The following is a 16,598-nucleotide window of genomic DNA, read 5'->3' on the forward strand; positions in this document are numbered from 1 at the left end:
TCATCCCCATCGTACAGACAGCAGAACAGAGACATAAAGGGACTTGCCCTGAGTCACATAGGAAGTCTGTGGTGGAGTGAGGAGCTGAACCCAGCTCTCTCGAGTGCCAAGCAGTGACCTAACCACTGGACCTTCCTTGCCAGATGGATTACAAAGCCCTGAAACAAAATATTGCTGTCCTCCCACCTTTTGTCTTGTCTCTTAAGGCCTTTGGAGCAGGGACTGTCTCAGCTGGAAGGTGTAATTCCTAGCTAGATGCATGTGCGCTAACTCTGATCAAGCCATCATACTATAAACACCATGTGTTTGCATCCACACGGGCAGCAGCTTGTGTTAATTGTCCGAGCACACACCTCAGACAGGATCATACTCAGTTGGCTAGCCTGAGCCACTGCCTGCACCATTGTGGCCACACTGCTGTTTTAGCATACTTGCTTGATTGGCGTTGCTACCCAGACGAAAGACTAAACTCCCCAGAGACCGTGCAGACGTAGTCTTCCTGTGTGTGCTTCCAGCTCCTCTGTCAAAGTGTCTCAGGACTGCACCATAACTAACTTCCCTCTACAGTAGTTTTACCATGTTTTACCTGCCATGTTACAGGTAGTGTTACCTGTCATGTTACAGGTGACACTTCAAACAACTAGGTACCCCATAAGACCACACTTTGTTTAGTCAGCCAGCCCGCTACCCTCTCTCACAGTGACAGGGAGAGAAACACTTTCCCGTTTGTAAAGAATTGTCATGGTAAAGCCGTAGAAGGGGCAGCTTGGTTCTGTTTGCTTGTGTCTTTTTGAGCAGTGAGAAGCTGATCGCACCTTTTCTTTTGTTGTAGTGTTTTTATGGCTGGACCCATCTAAGGGGATTGCATTTCCTTTTCTCTTTCTCTCTGGTCCAAGGTAAGTCTCCTTTATGTGACTCCTCTGCATGTGTTGCTTAATTCTCCCAGCAACTTTCAGTTGTGTGACATTCTTCTCTAGTTTAAATGCTCAATGCCCTAGGCCATTGTCTGTTAAACTGCAGATGTTGGGATTTTCCTTTACATTTGTGCTCGGAGGTGGTAGGGATCTTAAACCGTCCCCTCAGGTAGATGGAGCGGGCGGGAGTTGGGTGGGATTTGTAGATCTGCCACTCCTTTATATTGTTATACCTTAAAGCTGTAACGGTAAGGGGTAAGACGGTCTGTCTTTTTCACTGCTGTGGCTGTGCTCTGGGATTTCACATCAGATTGTCCACATGAAGGCGGAACAAGACTTGAAAAATGTTGGCAACATACAAATACTAACCCAAGCAGTACAATGGCTAGGCAGGATGGAAAATACACTGCCCCGTGCTCTCGGTGTCGTCCTTAGTATTTATGGAGCCCTACACAGAACTGTGAAGCTGGTGCCCCATGGCAGCTGGGGACAACAATTTTTTAGAAATGTAATTTTATAATCTTCAGCAACATGCTAATGAAATCTTTTTATATATATATAAAAGGTTTTCTTGCGGGACAACAGAGTGACATCATGTGTCCCGCAGCCTCTCCCCCCGCCCTAAGCCAGGTGCCCTCCCCTCCCCCCCCCCGTGGTTGGCAGTAGCCACGAGCCATGTGGCCTTCCCCGTGCTGGGGGGGGGGGCAGGAGCTGTGTGGCCTCTAGCTGGGCCTGCTGCAGCTTTGGCCCAGCACGACAGTCGGGGGGAGAGAGCCGGGCCTGCCGCAGCGAGGCCTGGGGAAGGGGGTGGGAGGTGCGAGCTGCATGGCTCCCAGGGCTTGCTCCCTCCCCCATGCTCCGAGGAGAGGCCGCATGGCCTGCCTGCTTTGTTCCCCTAGCAGGGCGTCAGGGAGCCGGCGCGGGGTGGGGGTGGGTACTTTCCGTCCCGCAGCGCCTTGGGCTGTTTCAGAGCGGGCAGCAGCGGGGCTGGGCTGGGGCTGGTGGTCTGACTCTGTGTGTGGCAGCAGCCTCCCTCTGCCCAATTGGTCCTGAGTGCCTCAGGTTGCAGCCGGCAGCTGCTTGAGAAGAACAGAGGGAGGCGAGGCCTCCGCTTCCCTCTCCGCGAGCCGGGGTGGCACCATGAGATCAGGCCCTGGGCAGAGATGTGCCACCACTTGGAGTAGCTGGAAGCCAGCAGAAGTGTCTGTGTCCCCCCACGTGCCCTCGGCTGCGGGTCGCTGGTGGGCGAGGGCGGGTGGGCTGGCCCTTTGCCTTCTGTGAAGGGGACTCCTAGCCCAGTCTCACAATGCGTGGGGTGTGCCAGGCTCCCTCAGGACCGCCTTCATGGAAATGGTGCCGCTGGGTGCGGGGGGAACCCTCCCCCACACCGGCCCCCTCCTGACTCCGTGCCACATGGGCTGGTGATTAACCCTCTCCTCCACACGCCTCAATGGGCTCTGCACAGCTCGATTTGGGGGAGCTAATTCCCCCCCTCCACCTCCTGGGGTGTCCCAGCAGCGTTCAGAGCAGCTGCCAACCCGCTGTTGCTGTTTCCTTGCTGGTTAGGTTGCCCGTGGGGGGAAAGGAAGGGGAATAGGGTGTATGTGGGGATGGGCGGTGCAGCAAAAAGGGATGGTAGGGGTGAGGGGGATATGGGAATGGAAGCAGGGGGATGGGCAGTGTGGGGAGGGGTTAGGGGGGATGGTGGGTATCGGAATGGAGGCAGAAGGATGGGGTGCAGGAATGGAGAATGGGGGTGAGGGTAGGGATTGGAAGGAGGGGGATGGGCTGTGGGCCATGGAGCTCCCCTCCCCACAAGCCAAATCTGGTGCAGAGCCTCAGGCTTGCCTCCTCTGCCCCTCCCCTGCAGAAGCCAACGCTGGTGCTGTACTCTTGTGGTCAAAGCTGGAGCTCCAGGAAGGCGCTGGCCTGAACGCAGGCCAGGTAGAGGTGGCAGTTCCCCACTGCATCCTGGAGCCTCAAGGCCCCACTGTGCAGCGAGGAGTCACTGCCGTCACCCCTGCCACCCCCTGGCTCAGCCCCAGCCCTCCTCCTGCAGCTGGAGGGGGGCCGAGAGACTGGGGCTGCAACCCGGGGAGGAGGGTGGAGAGGCTGGGGGTGGGAGCAAGAGGCCGGGATGGTGCAGCCACCGGCCCGTCTCTCTCTGGTGGCTGAGAGGCCGGGCCTGGCATGGCCACCAGCCCTCCCCTCCCTGGCGGCTGGGGGTAGAGCCAGGCTGCCTGCCTTCCCCCAGAGGCAGGGGGGTTGGCGAGAGTAGCGAGCAAGGGGCACCATCCCCTAGGGTTGCCCGGTGTCTGGTTTTGAACCAAACAGTCCAGTATTTGAGCTTTCTGTTTGAGAAACAAATTGAGAAAATATAAATATCCGGTATTTTCTAAATAGGATGTCATGTAGATTGTGATGTAATGTCAGATGTGTCCGGTATTTTTGTTGAAACCATCTGGCAACCCTACCCCGCTAATATTTTTAAAGCAAATTTTAAACTAAGGTCCTGTCAACTAACACGGTAAATTGCTTCAGAGGGGTAGCGGAGTTAGTCTGTAACTGGAAAAACTTCATCCAGCAGCACCTTAAAGACTAACAAAACATTTTGATTAGTAATAGAGAGGTAGCCGTGTTAGTCTGATCTTGCTAAAACAAAAGGAAAAACTATGTAGCACTTTAAAGACTAACAAGGTGGTTTAAAAGGTGATGAGCTTTCGTGGGCCAGACCCACTTCCTCAGATCATAATCTGGAAGAGAATTGGCATGACCATATATACCATTTTTCATTGTATTCCTTTGGAATGCCAATTGGTCATGCCAATTCTCTTCCAGAATGTGACCTGAGGAAGTGGGTCTGGCCCACGAAAGCTCATCACCTAATAAACCACCTTGTTAGTCTTTAAAGTGCTTCATAGTTTTTCCTTTTGTTTTAGCAAAACATGTTGATGGGATCATGAGCTTTTGTGGGTGCAACCCATTTTTTCAGATGACCGGAGTATTAAAAGTCCAGTTCCAAAATAAATAACAGATGGGGGGCGGGAAGGGGGGGGAGGAAGGAAAGGGAAAATAGTAAATTAGGGTATGTCTACACTGCAAAGTTAGTTCGAACTAACGGACATTAGTTCGAACTAACTTTCATAGGCACTACACTAGCGCTCCGCTAGTTCGAATTTAATTCGAACTAACGGAACGCTTAGTTCGAACTAGGTAATCCTCATTCCACGAGGATTAAGCCTAGTTCGAATTTACTAGTTCGAATTAAGGTCTGTGTAGACCCTTAATTCGAACTAGTGGGAGGCTAGCCCTCCCCAGCTTTCCCTGGTGGCCACTCTGGCCAACACCAGGGAAACTCTTCTGCCCCCCTCCTGGCCCCGGACCCCTTAAAGGGGCACGGGCTGGCTACGGTGCCCGTGCCAGGTGCAAGCCTGCCAGCACCCAGCCAGCAGACCCTGCACCTGGCACGCCATGAGCCAGCCACCCGATGCCCCCCAGCCCTCCCCCTCTTCTCAGGACCAGGCTGGCGGCTCCCGGGAGCTTGCCCGAGACCGCAAGAGGCGGGCACCCGCCTGGGCTAGTGCAGACATCGTGGACCTCGTCCACGATCTCCGCACTAGGCACAGGAAAGGGGCCGTCTAGGGCAGGAGAGCTGCCAGCCTGGTCACCCAGGAGCAGGTGTGCATGAAAATCAAGGGGGTCCACTGAGACCCCCGACCCTGAGCCCTGAGCTTACAATGGCCGTCCTGGGTCAGACCAAAGGTCCATCTAGCCCAGTAGCCTGTCTGCCGACAGCGGCCAACACTAGGTACCCTGGAGGGGATGGACCGAAGACAGTGACCAAGCCATTTGTCTCGTGCCATCCCTCTCCAGCCTTCCACAAACCTTGGGCAGGGACACCACTCCTACCCCCTGGCTAATACCACTCCATGGACCCAACCTCCATCACTTGATCTCACTTCTCTTTAAACTCTATTCTAGTTCTAGCCTTCACAGCCTCCTGCAGCAAGGAGTTCTGCAGATTGACTCTTTGCTTTGTGAAGAACAACTTTCTGTTACTAGTTTGAAGCCTGCTACCCATTCCTTTCCTTTGGTGTCCTCTAGTCCTTCTTTATGGGAACTAATGAAGAACTTTTCTGTATGCACCCTCTCCACCCCACTCATGCTTTTAGAGACCTCTATCCTGTCCCCCCTCCGTCTCCTCTTTTCTAAGCTGAAAAGTCCCAGTCTCTTTAGCCTCTCTTCATATGGGACCTGTTCCCAACCCCTGATCATTTTAGTTGCCCTCCCCTCTCCCAGCTTCTCTCTTCCCCTCTCCCATCTCCTTTTCCCAGTCTCCCCCAGTTTTGTTCAATAAAGACAGATTCCATTTTTGAACACAATTGTCCTTTATTTTGTACATCAAGAAAAGGGGCTAAGGAAGGGTAAGTGGAAGGAGGTGAGGGAGGAATGGGGTACGCGCCCCCAATGGGGAGGACTGGGCTGGCTCTGCGGGCTTTTGGGGTGGAAGCTCTCCTACAGCCCCCCAATTGCCCCCTCTTCCCAGATGGCAGCTTGTGGCCGGTCCGATGGCCGAGTGCTGTGATGTGCCCAGTGTGGGTACTCCGGGCACTCCAAGCCAGGACTGCTTTGCAAGCGGGGCACCCCTGAGAACTGTCTGTCCGGGGTGGGGGTCGGGACCCTTTAAGCACAGCCCTCGGCTAGCCTGAGACAGCAGCTCCACGCTCTAAGTCCTCCTCTGATGCCCTGCCGGCACTGCTTCCGGCCATCCTTAACCCCGGTTCAGGATCCACTTAATGTGGACATGCTAGTTCGAATTAGCAAAACGCTAATTCGAACTAGTTTTTTAGTCTGGATCCGTTAGTTCGACTTAGCTTAGTTCGAATTAACTAATTCGAACTAAGTTAATTCGAATTAACGTTGTAGTGTAGACGTACCCTTAGAGTGTTCATGTTACATGAACCTGATGGAGAAGGTGCAAATTGTTCTGAAGTACCCATTGTTTGGTTTTTTTTTAAGTCATTAGGATATGGAAAAGCGACGAGGAGTCCTGTGGCACCTTATAGACTAACTGAAGTGTAGGAGCATAAGCTTTCGTGGGCAAAGGCCCACTTCGTCGGATGCATGTGACGAAGTGGGTCTTTGCCCACGAAAGCTTATGCTCCTACACTTCAGTTAGTCTATAAGGTGCCACAGGACTCCTCGTCGCTTTTGCAGATTCAGACTAACACGGCTACCCCTCTGATACTAGGATATGGAAGGCAGTGTGCTAGCCAGGTATCTTTATTCATACCTTTGTGATGGCTCCCAAACCTGTAAATGAAGTTAAGTTCCAAGGCTTGTGGAACTGGCCTGAAACAACAGGGTGACTTTGAGATCCATTAATTTAATGAGTGCCAGGGCGGGTTAAAGTGTTCTCCAACAGGTTTCTGTGTGTTGCCTTTTTGGATATCTGATTTGTGTCCAATAAATCTTTCCTGTTGACTAGAGACTGCCCAGTTTGGCCAATATACATGGCAGAGGCAAAATTGGCAGCACGCCCCTGGGGTTGGCACATGCCTGTGAAATGGCTTCATTGGCGCTCGAATGGCTCTTTCTCAGGTTCAGTGTTTGCTCATCGCTGGGGCAGGCTGTGTCACTTGTAAGTTAACTGGATCCTCCCTGGAGGAAGCAGAGCCACAGAACAGGGCTAGGAAGAGTGGGTGGGCGGATATTAAGACCCCAAATTTGTAAAGAAATGTAATAGTAAAGGGAGCAAGGGGGAGCAGCAAGGACGAAGCTTTGGCAGAAACTGAAGTGCAAAGACAAGCTCAAAGCACTGGAAAAGGGAAGTGTTTGCTCAATGGTGTGTTTTTGGCTGGGCTGGAGTTGAGGAGGTTGCGGTTGGTTTTGGAGCTGATGACCCATAGAGAGAGAAGGGAAATAGGAGCTGTCACAGTTTCAGGGTAACTGCGCTTGTATCCCCCAATTCTATGGTCCACCCCAGGAGCGCTCACCACTTGATTCTTCACTATGGTGGCTGGGTATTAGCTCCTTAGCACCACTAGTGTGTCGGGCATGTAAGCGCTCCCCTCCAAGCTGTGCCAGTCCTGTCTTTGCCGTCCAAGTTAACAAGAGGAGTATTCCAGTTCCCGAGTACTCTCAAAATGTTCTCTCGTGATGCCCAGCCCCGGACTCTGGCTACTCCCAGAAATCCCTTTTTCTCCGCTCCCAAGGGAGTGGTGTTAGGGATGTAATATCCCGTCTAATTGGTTAACCAGTTAAACAATTAAAGGGGGCGCTGCTCTAGCCCAGCCAGAGCGGCTTTTGTCTTCAGTGCACCAGGGCCTCTTGCACACCGGGGCTGCTCTGGCTAGGCAGGTGAGCAATGGAAACAGTTAAAATGCAAAACAAAATAATAAAACTTACTAGGGGCTAAACTTACTAATAACTCCTATTTCTGTCTAACAAAGTAGGTTTCCCCCTTTCTCTCCCCTGAAGTTCAGTCCGTTGCGGAACTGGCTGGCCTATGGTGAGCCAGAGTCTACTCCAATGGTGTGTCTCATTTTTTTTCCATCCACGTGTGGAACACATTTTATGTGCATGCAGGCGCGTGTGGATGTGCACCACCAGTAGAAGCGCATGCTGCCGGCTGTGGGCGTGCTGCCAATCAGCGGGGTGGTATATGAATTTCTCCTGGGTGGTCGCACAAGCGCTCAGCCTACAGGGACCACTGTCTCCTGAAAAATGCCCCTACTTAGCAAAGGTTTCCTCAGAGCATGAAAGGAGAGGGTCTTTCTGTGGCTTGCCGTATCCTGAGGCCTGGTGTTTGCTAGAAAATAAAGCTGGCTGAACTATGTTTCTCAGGAAAAATACCCTGAGCAGGGTAGTTAAGCAAACCTATCTCTCAGCATAGACAGCACTAGGTTGCTGGAAGGCTTCTTCCATTGACATAGCTACAGGCTGAAACTCTGGTCCAGCAACATCAGACTGACCACGGGTGTTCCAGGACCAGGGAGTCCCAGTGGAGGGCTAGCACCTGGGAGCTTCTCGGCAGGGCTGCAGGAGCGCGGTGCAGAGGCTGCAGGGCTGCCTGGAGCGGCAGCAGGAGCCAGACTGTGCAGCGGGAGCTTGGCGCGCAGGGGCAGCATGGCTGCACAGGGCGGCATCAAGAGCCCGGTGCGTGAAGGCAGCGGGGCTGCCAGGCACTGCAGCAGAGCCCGATGTGCGCACAGGTGGTGGGGCTACCTGGCACGGCAGGCGAGAGCCCAGTGAGCAGAGGCAGCGAGGCTGCACAGCACGGCAGCAGGAGCTGGGCCCAACAGTAGTAGCCTTGTGTGCAGGTAGGGATGTGAATGACTAGTCAACTGTCCAATAAGCAAATGCTTATTGGACAGTCAACAGGCTAGTCACCTAGTTGCTCCCTGCCCTTGCTGCTTCTATCAGAAAGAGGCAGCAAGGGGAGGAAGAAAAGGGGGTACTTCAAAGCAGCATTGTGTGGAGCCTGGGGCCAGATCCCAGGATCCATGCAGCACTGCCGCTTTGAAACGCTGTTCAGCCCGGGGCCAGCTGGGGTGTTCCCAGGCTGCACACTGTGTTTCAAAGTGGCAACACCGCATGGAGCCAGGTGTCAGCTGGGGTGTCCCCAGGCTGCATGCTGCGTTTCAAAGTGGCAACGCCGCATGGAGCCCGGTGTCAGCTGGGGTGTCCCCAGGCTGCATGCTGCGTTTCAAAGTGGCAACGCCGCATGGAGCCCGGTGTCAGCTGGGGTGTCCCCAGCTGACTCCGGGCTCCACACCGTGCTTTTGCGCCCTATCGACTAATCGAAATTTAGTGTAGAAGTGGCAGGGCTGACAGGGCAGCAGGGCCAGCGTGGGGGGAGGGGGAGCAAGCTGGGAGGGCATGGTCAGGCTAGGGCTGGAGGGGGCTGGCAGCAGGAGGTCCAGTAATGAGCACCCCTGGTCCAGAAAACTCCCTCATTTCGGACCAGTCAGGGTGTCAGACCAGGGATGTCCAACCTGTACAACATCTCTGGGTGTCGGGTTGCCTAAACTCTATCTAGTGTCTCCTCCAGGGCTACTCAACTTTGGAAGCCCTGGGGCCCACAATGATACTCACAGCACATGCCGAGGGCCACAACTTTAGTGTGATTGCATATACATGCAAATATATGCAAATAGCTTCTTTCACACTAATCTTTGCATGAATACAAAGATTAAGCCTTAAGCTGCAGCGCTGGACCCAAACATGGCTAGTGTGAGCCAGTCAGCACCTCTCAGAATCTGCCCACAAGGATAAGCAGCCAGCACATCCCACAATGCCCCTGTACTCCCGGCATCTCTTCCAGGAGCGGGGCTAGAAATGCTGACATCCTTATCTATCTGTCCCAGCCAGCCCGTCCGCTTGCGTCTTTCAATGTTCACCCGCCTGGGAGATGCCTCACCGTTGTGGAGCGTGTTGAGGGCCGTGTAAACCCAAAAATCGCACCGTGGGCCGCAAACGAACAGGCCATGGTCCGCTTGTTGAGTAGCCCTGGTGTTCTCTGAAGTGCCAAGAGGGACACAGCTGTGGCAGTGCTGTTGTGGTGTTTCCAGTGTGGATAAGTCCTCCATCACATCTGTCTTTATGCACAGACTGGCAACCTCCTGTTGTTGTCCTTTTTTCTTCCAAGCTGTTTTGCTTGTTGGCAGTTGTCTTTCATGGTTTTCCATTGTCTGCTCTGGGCTGAGGCAAGGATAGGTAATTGAACAATGCATTTCATAATGAGGTAGCCAGGGAGGGATGGCAATGCCCTTCCCTTGAATGGTTCATCACTAAGACTCACGAGTCCTTGGTGACAAACTTCTGCTCCAAAACCATCAGGGCATAATTTTCAATATAGTTATATTATTCCCTACATCCGTGGTCATAACCTGTAGATCAGGATCTGCTGGTGGATCCTAGATGCTCTGGCAGGTGATCCTGGCGGGTTTGGCCAGGAGGCTCTCCAGCATCACTTTAGCTGCCCCTCCCCCTGCTGCTCCTATCCTCTGCCTTGCAGCTGTCCCATGAGAGCCTCGTGCTTGCTGTGCAAGTGGGGGGAGGTGGAGGACAGGGTGCTGATGTCGGGGTGTCTCCCTCCCCTTATCCCTGTGCTCCAGCTCCACAGAGAGTGGGGGGACACAATAGGGCTCCAGGTGGAGGGCATTTGCTGGCAGCTGCTCCTGTGTCTGAACATGCTCTGTGCACTTAAAGGGGCAATGCAGATCTGTCACTCACACACTGTGTGGCTACGTCTACACTGGCCCCTTTTCCGAAAGGGGCATGCTAATTTGACAGGTCGTAATAGGGAAATCCGCGGGGGATTTAAATATCCCCCGCGGCATTTAAATAAAAATGTCCGCCGCTTTTTTCCGGCTTTTAGAAAAGCCGGAAAAGAGCGTCTACACTGGCCCCGATCCTCCAGGAAAAAAGCCCTTTTCCGGAGGATCTCTTATTCCTACTACTTTTCTAAAAGCCGGAAAAAAGCGGCGGACATTTTTATTTAAATGCCGCGGGGGATATTTAAATCCCCCGCGGATTTCCCTATTACGACCTGTCAAATTAGCATGCCCCTTTCGGAAAAGGGGCCAGTGTAGACATAGCCTGTGTGTGTCACTTTCACAAACATACACTGTCTTCGGCACTCCCCTCCCAACACAACACATACTACTTGTTGCTACTATTGTTACTACTTTTACTTCTTTCAAAGGTTTTTAAGTGGTCTGTGCATTTCATAATTTTTATTTCTCTCATGCTTAAATGTAATTAGTGAGTTCTAAAATACCTCACCTGTCGTGGATGGAGTAATTCTTCCCATTGCCTTTAAAAAAAAAAAAATCTAGGTTTTTGGTTTTTACTGGTGGTGCACATCTGCACATTACCTGAATATTGGTGCACATAACACAGTTCATTCCTTCTAATACTACCCGTACACGCAGGTTTTACAACGATTATGGGTATCGCTGAGTTTCAGGCTTTCATTAGACACCTCACAAGCGGTCTTGGTGACTGTGTATTCCATGTAGTGAGTTTGTCAGGCCTGAAACAGGAATTGCTTGTAGAGAAGTGAACCCTTTGCCAATCGACACCAATTGGCTTCTTTCTGTGCCACACTTCCCAAGAGCTGTTTAGTCTCTGTGACTGGCCTTAATTACCCCCCACTGTTCCTGGAAGAGCTGTGGTAACCTCCCCCCCATGGAGTAGAACCCAATCACACATCAGTCATGAGTAAATGTAATACCATGGTCCCGCCACAGTTCTGCTTTAGGTCTGTCACAAGGGCTTTAGAGGATTTTGCGGAGGAGAGCAGCAGAAGCCGTTAAGCACTGCTCTTGCTAGCAATTATATCCCTATTCTCCAAGCCAGCATGCACAGAGGCAGCTGTTAAACCATTATCCTGCGCTCTAGACCTGAGGACAGGACTCTTACGCACTCTGCCTGTCAGCTCTGAGGCTGTTGCTAAACTCATTTATGTCCAAGCCCAAATAGAGGCCACCCACAAAATAATTGCGACTCTCCTGGGAGGAGTGACCTAGTTATGACATGATTGTAAGGTAGATAGGACCTAACTCTCTTCCTGAGCCATGACTACACCCCTACAAAGGTCTAGTTCAGAACAAGCTTAAGTAATGGCTCATTTGGAGGGATTACCGTGCTGTGTGTCTTGCTGTAAGAATCCATGTGGATAGGACCTTAGAGGTAAGAGATTAATGTTATAATTTGCATACCATCGCATCTGGGAGTCCCGTTATGCTAGATCAGGAGTGGCGAATCTAAGGCTCAAGGGCTAGATGCAGCCCCCAGATTGCCTGGATCCGGCCGCCAAGGCTCAGGGCTCCCCCCCAGCATTGGAGAGCCCATGCTGGCGCTGTCCCTCTGCGGGGCTGGAGCACACAAAATCTACTAACCTAACTTGGAGAATGTTTTTCTCCTTCTCAGTCAGGGGCCACCTCAGTGAGGGTTTTTTGAGGGTTGGGGTTTTTTTGCTTCTCGCTTGTGTGTGGCCCCCAACTGATTTTTTTCTGTGGGTCAGTGGCCCCTGACTCAAAAAAGGTTCCACAGCCTTGCGCTGGATGTTGTGCAAACGAACAGTAACTGCTCCACAAGCTTTCAGTCTGAGCTGAAGACAAGAGAGAACAGATGGATACAAGACAGGTGGATTCAGACAGGAGGAGAAGGATGTTGGTCACATGATTGGTTGCTGTCCCAGCAGCTTGGCTGTTGTTTTGGGTTTTGTTGGCATTGCGAAAGAGGAGACTAACGAGGAAAATTTAGCTCTGTGTTTCCGGTGGAGGCCATTGAGTGGTGCTTGCACTTCAGAGCCTACAGATATGGCTTTAACAGGCCTTTGGGAGGATGATAAACTCTCTTCTCAAGGCTTTTTTGGCTAGAGTCTAAATACTGGATGTTTGTCGTCCTTTTCCGTTCCACCGATGTTAACTATTTAATCCTCACGACACCTCAGTGCGGTATCTCTATCTGTGGTGGGGAACAGTGGCATTGGCCTAGGGCTTCAGATTGTGAACCCCTCAATGGGTGAGACCTGCCCTCCATTTCTCCTTGTCATTATTATTGTGTCTCTTCGTGGCTGGGTTGAGTATTTGCTGGCAAGGCTGAAATATGCTGACTAAGACCATGGGGGCTGATGCAAGCATAGATGGTCTGATCTAGGGATGGTAGATAATGGGTAGCAGGTTTAAAACTAATAAGTGAAAGTTCTTCTTCACACAGCGTGTAGTCAACCTGTGGAACTCCTTGCCAGAGGAGGCTGTGAAGGCTAGGACTATAATAGAGTTTAAAGAGAAGCTAGATAATTTCATGGAGGTTAGGTCCATAAAAGGCTATTAGCCAGGGGATAGAAATGGTGTCCCTGGCCTCTGTTTGTCAGAGGCCGAAGAAGGATGGCAGGAGACAAATCGCTTGATCATTGTCTTTGGTCCAACTTCTCTGGGGCACCTGGTGCTGGCCACTGTCGGCAGACAGGATACTGGGCTGGATGGACCTTTGGTCTGACTCAGTATGGCCGTTCTTATGTTCTTATGTTTAATTTAATAGTTGTGTAACTGCATGAAATCTTAGCGGTTACACAATTATTTGATGGTCCCCGGGGTGCGCTCCGGCCCCGCTCCTGGGGAGTCTCCTGCCATCCTACGCTGCTGCCTCTGTATTAAAAACCGGCTCCCCGCGCAGATCAGCTCCCACCCGCCGCCCCACGCAGAGGCAGCAATGCGGGGTGGTAGCAGCCTCTGCCTGCAGAGGGCCCACGCCCCCCCAGAAAGATGCAGTGCCAGCATCCCATGGGACAACCTTTACAAAGGCAGCAGCGTGGGTCAGGTGGCTCCACAAAGCCAGCACACCCCAACGGCCCCCTCCACTATAACCACTGTACTCAGAGTGTCCCTAATTTGGGAACACCCGTGGTAGGAAGCCTGGCAGGTGAGGCAGAAGTGGCTCTGCTCTGCTGCTTCCCTTTTCCCCCCAGCTGAGGGCATGGCAGTGCAGCGATGCGCTCTACCAGAGGCTTTTCCCCACTGCTCCGCTCCCATCGCGAGGGATGTGAAGTGCAAGGTAAAGCTCCCTACTCCGATCCCCCTCCATCCCTCCCTGGCCCGGCAAAATCTTTAATCCGGCAAACCCTGTTTCCCAAGGTTGCAGGATGAAAGATGTTCAAGTGTATTTTGTCGGCAAAAGTGCCAGCAGTGTTCACAGGCACCGAATTTAGCAACAGGGCTGCATTGACACAGCCTTGTTGCCAAAAGCTGCGTACTCTGACTCTAGACCAGTGTGTCTCAACCAGTGGAATGCGTACCCGTTAGGAGTACGTGAGAGAAGTCTGGGGGGTTCATCAACAGAAGAGAAATTTGGCAAAAAATGTCCGGGATTTTTCTCTGCAAAGGAGATCAGGGAGAGGGCAGCGGCAGGTGCCTATCAAATTGAATGTTCAGACCCGTGCCTGGATGTTAACGGCCAATCTGCACATGCACCCCAGCACTGGTGGGAAAAGTGCGTAGGCTGGCTCCAGTGAGACCCAGGGCAGTTCCAAGTTGTGGGGTGGGTTTGGCCCGGGAGGGAAAAACAATCACTTCCATGTCCGCCTCTCTTAGTTCGTTTCCTCTCCGGCAGCCTCCCCCGGGTGCTCCAGCGGGGAGGGCAGCTGAACCTGGAATGCGCATTACCCCCACCCCAGCCAGCAGCTCAGTACAACGCATCCCCATCGCCCCTTCCCCGTGGCTCTGCAGAGAGGAGCTAAAAGGTGGTGAAGCTCCAAAGGTTCCCCCCAGCATCAGCGGTGTAGCGAGGAGGGGTGGGGGGGCAGTTGCCCCTGGGCGCCCTGATGGGGGGGGCGCCAGGCTGGGGCAGGAGCACACAGCCCCCGCAGCAAGCCCTGCACTGGCCGGCCACTTGCTCCCTGCTGTCAAGCCGCTGAGGCAGGGCCAGGTGGCAGGAGTCGGCACTTCAAAGGTAGGGTTACCCATACATCCAGTGCCTGGCTCTGGGGGAGGGGAGGGGCATTGGGTTAGAGTGGGAGACTGGGGGTGCCTGTTTCTGAGGGCGGGGCGGGTGCATTGGGGTACTTATAATTTTTTTAAAGGGGTACTTTATAAAAATAAGGTTGAGAAATACTGCTCTAGACATACCCCCAACAGCATTGTAGAGTGTCCACATGAAAATCAAGCCCTTTCACAGTCTTTGCTGATGGGCCATCAGCCCTGTGTGGCTTTTCCTTTTGTAGCCCTGAAGTGTCAGCAGTGGGCATGACCCAAAGCAGCAAATATGAAATGCTAGCAGGTAAGGCCTATCCGTGACTGGGCAAAGTCATTTTGGGTAAATTACACTTACAGGAAAGATCAAGAAATTACCTGCATGCCATAGAATATTTTTTATTAATGTGGGAAGTAAAACAACAGTTTTAAATTGATAGGATTTCAACTTCAAACATTATTCATTTCATTGAATAATTACTCTACATAGTAAATTTGAATAAAAAACTCAGTTTCATTACTCTTTCTGTAACCAATGTGAATTATTTTGTGATTTATAACAGTAAAAATTGTCTTTGCACAAAAATGACAGTTGAAGAGGTGACTCGATTTTAATTTTGTTAGCAAATATTTTTTTTGAATTCTAATCATAAGTCGTGGCTTTTTTTTCAGATAAAAACAAAAATAATTATTGAAACCAGTATTCCTCAAAGTGGTCTGCAGAAACAAAGTGGTTTGTTCATTTACCAGCTCCATTGCCATGGAACCTTGCAGCTCCCAATGGCTCCGATTTGCCGTTTGCAGCCAAGGGGAGCCGCAGGAAGCAGCTTGGCTGCAAACGGCAAACTGGAGCCAATGGGAGCCACATGGCTTCATGTCTGTGGAGCCGGTATGTAAACAAACCGGAGCTGCTCAGTCGCAGCTTTCTTAGAGTGGATCCGCAGACCACTTTGAGACACAGGTTTAAATCAGGCTTAAATCAGTATCACCCAGCGTATTCCAGTGTAAAAAGTAGTGCATTCGGCTATTTTAAATGCCAGGATTGTTTATGCAAAATTGTAGCTGTCGGTAATTGCAAAGTATAATTTTATTTTGCACAAATCCACAGATAAACTCTTCAAAATATGTGCCGGTGGATCTAACTTCAGATACAGTAATGATACGTGTGTATGAATAGGGTAATCCGTATTCAATAAATCATAACCTTTCCAATGAAACCCTGCATGAGCCATCTTGCATAGACTACGTCTGGTTATGTCATAAGCATATTGCCACAAAGAATCTGGAAAAGCTCATCACACCCTGAATCACAGGGAAACCGGCCACTTGCCATATTCTCAGTGGCCTCACCTACTTTTGGGAGGGGAGATAAGAGATAGGGCTGAGCCTTGTGGAGAACCGCACAAGAGTTCCTTAACCCCAGAGGCAGCCAAAGCTGCCTCTCCTCAGCCTGCACAAAAAGGGAATATTGATGCCTGGTTGGTGATTGCAGAGCTTGCTAGCCTCTAAGAAATGCCTTTTCCAAATGTGGTCTAACAGCTGTCCCGCCATCTCCCCACAGAGGAGACAGGCTTGAACAATAATGGCCCTACATGATCTTTGCTGTCAGTGCCACGGTGGTTCTGGCTGGCAAGTCAGGGTGTTTCTGACATTGGGAGAACCTCTGTGAGTGAAACTGTCAGATTGTAGCAGAACAGACGTTGTTTGTCACCATGGATGCCCTTCTGCCTTTGCAAAGGAGGGCAAACTAAATGTCCAAAAGTGGTTGTGGTAGTGGGCTGATTGTGACACGGTGCTAAAATGTGGCGGCTTCCTCCTCCTTTGGGCAGGCAAGTGATAGATACTTAAGAGATTTGCTCCTTGGGCAAGCATAGGGTCAGGTGCTCTGTATTCTAAATTGTATTAATAATACTACAGAGACAGACCTGGGATTTCATGACTTCTAAGCATTTTCTGCTTATTTTTAAATTCTGTTCCAAGTCCATTTTAATGCAGGGGAGTTTTTAACATGTGACGTGCTAGAGAGAGGCTGAGAATGGCACTCCCGTATCCTTACTCTGTGGTGCACCTTAGCTTGTGGCAGTCTCATGAGACTGAGCTGCGGTGATGGATATTTTTAGTAACAGTCGCTTTTGCTGGGCTGTAAGGAAATCTCCCAATCAGATTTAGGAAACACATTTAAAGAGACATTGTCAGATGAAAA

General features: G+C 51.4%; 1 protein-coding gene across 2 annotated transcripts in view; it reads left to right on the top strand.

Annotated features, from left to right (window-relative positions):
- The window catches only part of NUMA1 (nuclear mitotic apparatus protein 1), a 67,903-nt gene that overhangs the window by 4,000 nt on the left and 47,305 nt on the right, over positions 1-16,598 (top strand). For both annotated transcript variants that reach the window (XM_075919650.1, XM_075919651.1), the window contains exon 2: positions 833-896. The gene's annotated coding sequence lies outside the window, so the exon portion shown is untranslated. The remainder of the gene's footprint in view (positions 1-832; positions 897-16,598) is intronic.

The sequence above is a fragment of the Pelodiscus sinensis genome, chromosome 1, assembly GCF_049634645.1.
Source record: "Pelodiscus sinensis isolate JC-2024 chromosome 1, ASM4963464v1, whole genome shotgun sequence".
NCBI lineage: Eukaryota > Metazoa > Chordata > Testudines > Trionychidae > Pelodiscus > Pelodiscus sinensis.